The 4,624-nt window shown below is 33.4% G+C and overlaps 1 protein-coding gene across 3 annotated transcripts in view; it reads right to left on the reverse strand.

The window, feature by feature from the left end:
• The window catches only part of LOC106460091 (probable E3 ubiquitin-protein ligase RNF217), a 38,552-nt gene that overhangs the window by 21,994 nt on the left and 11,934 nt on the right, over positions 1 to 4,624 (reverse strand). The gene's annotated exons all lie outside the window — the stretch shown is intronic.

Consider the following 4,624-nt stretch of genomic DNA (forward strand, 5'->3'; position numbering starts at 1 on the left):
TATGAATAACACGAATGGATTGAAATATTTAATTAAATTATCTCAAAATAAACCTTCATTTCGGTGCAATATTGAAATTAGCTTGAATTCTTCATAATCTCTGAATAGTGGTTGACCCAACGGGTCAAGGTGGTCTAGTATTCCCTAAATCTAGAGTCCTGCGTCAGAAGCTTTATACTCTTAGAAGTTTTGTAGCACCTTAATCCAGTTCACACCTTAACTGCATTACTGAAACTTGAAAAAACACAGCCCTGCAATGGTTTTATTGTCGTGAAATGTTTACATATCCTACAGTAATTCCTGTACGCTGAATCCGAAAATAATATCCATTTTTCTCCATCATGTACAGATTTTTCACAAAATTTCATAACGCAATACATAAAAGAAAGGCAACAAGTAGTTTTGAGACTAAAAGACGTAATTTCCCAAAAAAAAATCAGGATGAATGAGGATGCACATTCGTTTGTTTGTATTTTTTGTTAACAAACATAATAACAAAAAAATTTTCATTGTGATAAACGAATTAATAATTTGATCTAAGTAAGAGTTTTTTTTCTTCCCGATTTGGAAAAAATCCTTACGTGACAGAAAAAAAAAGAAATATTTATTTCGAAATCTGGGTAGCTGAATTATGGAAAATCCATTATTAAAACCAAAACAACTTTTATGAAGTTTAAACTCGCAGGCCTGTGTTATTGCAACAATAATAATTACAAGTATGTGTCATCATAAGAATGATGCGTTAGGATACGAGAACATATATTTAAACTGTATACATACGTATATATTTGATAAAAGTGTTTAATTATCTGTTTGACTTTATAGACACAGAAATAAATATTACTAAGTATAAATTTACTAAAATTCAGTGTAAAAACATTATTAATTTCTGTGTTTATAATAGTTATATTACTTTTAATGAACAGTTATATAAACAAACTGTGGGGATTCCAATGGGAGCTAACCTTTCTTCAAATCTGGCCAATTTATAGTTGTTTGTTGTTGTTGTTTTTTTTTTTGAAAATGCATTTATGAAACAGGTTTCAAATCCTAAGTTATACAATTATATTCTTCGTTATACAGACGATCTAATTGCTATAAACAACCGGTTCTTTACACCAAGTCTAATATATCCAAAATAACTTGAAATAGAAGAAAAGTAATAATAATAATGTATGTGCTAATTATTTAGATATGGATATCAAATTAATAAATGGGAAAAGTACATCTAAATATTTTTGATAAGAGAAGAGCATTTAATGTTTTCATCCTTGGTCTACCCACCATCTAGAGTCCTGCGTCAGAAGCTTTATACTCTTAGAAGTTCTGTAGCACCTTAATCCAGTTCACTGTATTATTGAAAGGTAGGTTTTGTAGTTCTTATTAAGATCTTTTGTAATAAATACTTCATTTTTAAGAAGGGTGGAGATTGGGAGTAACATATACTATAGCAGGATTATTAGGGTGATATTTATTCTACTTAAGGGATTTTTTAGAACTTTTTTGGGGGTGGCGACGGCTTGATTTTATCTTATTTCTACTTTTTACTTTATTACATCTTTTTAAGGATAATTGCCTTCCCACAACAGGCTGCAGACAGTGAACGGCAGTAAGAGTTGAGACGTTGTGGGTGTAAGGACTTAACTCTGTATCCATAATGAATTTTCCACGACTGCCAACTGGTTTCTCATCTGCTTTTTGGATTTTGTCTGATAGATGGGATATCCCCAACGCTTGTGGGTGCTAATACCACAGGGAATCTCCATTATGACTTTTGGATAATGACTGGAAAGTGCGAAGGTTTTTATTTTTTGTTCCTTTAAATAGTTTTGAATTTACACTATGTTCATTATTGCTTTACAGTTCTGATTTTGCTTGCCTATTGACGAGTAATGTAAATGATGTAATATTTTTATTTATTTACTTATGTATATAGTTTTGGACTATATACATATGTATATATGCTAGACTTCTACAGCTCGGAATGTTCATTAACGTGAATGGCTCCCTAGATACATGCCTGTTTTGTTTTTTTTTAGCAACAGAGTGAACAACCTGTAGGAGGGGAAAAAAATCAACTTGTCCAACATACAAAATATAATGATAACACAAGTTGTCCCCAGCATCGGGCAATATGAATTCCGCATAACTGTAGCTACGATACTCATTTTCTGTGTATATAAGTAGCACATTTTATTTAACTATAAATTACTTAATAAACCAAGTTTACATTTATTGGTTTGAGTGTAATTCTTACAAATAAACCCCAAAAATTATTCAATGTTGACAAGCATAAATATATTTCATATGATTATAATCTAAATACAGCTTTTAGAGGAGGGTGAAAACTTTTTCCTATTGATATCTAAAGTTTTTAATATTTTTGGCTATAACATCTTAGCCCTAGAAAAAACAAAGTGGTAATTTAAACAAATTTGACATTTTCACCAAAAACTATTTCTGCAATACTTTATGTATTCTAGCTATATTAACATAACACAATTAAATGCAGGAAATCTTCATAAAGTTTATGATAATTTAATTTTCTATGACACACTTACAGTTAACATTTTAATTCCTTGAAAATGTATTTATGATAGTTACCTTATTGCACAAGAAAGAGTTGTTACATCACACACTGCCACGAATGTTTAAATGAAGCTCCCACTCCTACAGGTAATAACATATTGTGACAGCCTATAATGTAATTATCATTACTCTATAGCCCTCTACCAATAGTAGGGTGACACACCCTCCATAAGCAGGAATCCGCATGAGCATTAGCATTTGAACAAATGCTCATTCTTGATGATGCAAAAGAAATACCAGTAGTAGGGAGTAAGGGTTTGAGGTTGTGAAAAGGTGGGTAACTATCTGAAATACATTTTCAAGTAAGGAAAATGTTACTTTCAGAAATGTTTACACATGTCTCGGCACAGCAAATAACAAATATTCCACATTGGTAAGATGGTAGAAGGACCAGTACAGATAAAGAACTAAAAATATGAGCTCATTTCTGACAATGGTGCCAGAAAGAAGAAAATTCTTGGAGTGTGTCACCCAATAGGAAGGGTAGCCTAGTGAAGCATCACTCTGTGGGAGACCTCATTCATTTGCCGAATTAAAAGATAGGCGTAAAGGAAAGATATTGGTTCAATCTTGGATCAGAGCATCTACTATCAAAACTTCAGTCTGGGACTGGTGACCAGAAAAGTGAAAGCTGGGAGTTGAAGGTAGTCACAAAGGCATAAATGAGAGGGCTCCCAAAGAAGAACAAATTTGCTGAAACACCAGAGGATAAAAAGTCCACTCTGTGGGAAGGACCCAGACCAAACAAGACGGTCAATCTATTACCGGAGTCACAGTTCCTAGGGCATGACAGGCTGACAACCAAATGTGGTGATCATGGACCCTAAAAAGTAAATTGAAAGCCAGAAAACAGAGATCCCTATCTGAATGGATCCATTTCAAGATGAACAGAGATGATACTGAGGATGGTGGCAAGCTCAATAAGCAGCCAACAGTTTGGGGACATTGATGTGATAGGACCCATAACTTGGAAACTTTACCCACAAAGGAAGTGAATATCCAAAACTGCCCCCCCCCCTAAAGAAGAACAAGGTATATGAGCACAGCCAAGGGCCGTAAAAGAGACATTACCTACTGTGTGGGGGAAAGAAGACAATAGAGCTTTGTAATCAGACGTTCCATGTTTCAAACATGTAAAGGAGCTGAGCTCACCCTACAAATGAGTGAAACTCCATAATTAATCAGAACTGAGTGAGAGTCAAGACAGACTTCAAGTACTTAACCAGTCAACCCAAATGAAATGCTCCCAAAGAAAGGTGGTTATAGTGAATTAACCCTTTAAATACTAACATATGTTTGCATTTTGTTTCATTTGTCAATAAAAAAAAAACAGTTGTACAATATTTTATAAGGATTATAATTTACTTAATGTCTATATTTTATATCGTTACAGGTGGATTAAAATTAATGTTGCATATTTCAGCAATCGATATATATGATTGTATTAATTTTGCTTAATTGCGACTGCCAGGTAAAATATCGATTCTTATTAAGGAGATTAAAAAAATGACTCTGATAAATACAGTTATCATAACGAATTAGGTAAAAATTTAATAAGTACATATTACAATAACCAGCCATCATTTAAAACAGGCATGTGCAACTTCCATCAAGGTGTGGGCCACATCGTATGAAGCAAAAGTATCCTTTACTGAGCATGTCACGAGGTTTTTAGTGAGTTACATTCAAAATTTAAACTACTTTGTTTATACCAATTGGTATAGCAGAAAATTGTGGCATGTAATCCATATTTCAGTGCCCCCCCCCCTAGTGGCACAGCGGTATGCCTGCGAACTTACAATGCTAGAAACCGGGTTTCGATACCCGTAGTGGGCAGAGCACAGATAGCCCATTGTGCTTCATTACAAACAATATCTTAATAGTATATAAGTTTTAAGTTCTTAAATTTATAAGGCAATATTGAAATTAATTTCCGAATTTCTACTAGTTTGGGAAATGCGACTTTTTTTCGTTTAGGCATCCCCTCTTTAATTTATTCACCACCCGTCCAATCCTCTTTCAGAATTTAATAGTT

Source organism: Limulus polyphemus, unplaced genomic scaffold (assembly GCF_000517525.1).
Source record: "Limulus polyphemus unplaced genomic scaffold, Limulus_polyphemus-2.1.2 Scaffold706, whole genome shotgun sequence".
Classification (NCBI taxonomy): domain Eukaryota; kingdom Metazoa; phylum Arthropoda; class Merostomata; order Xiphosura; family Limulidae; genus Limulus; species Limulus polyphemus.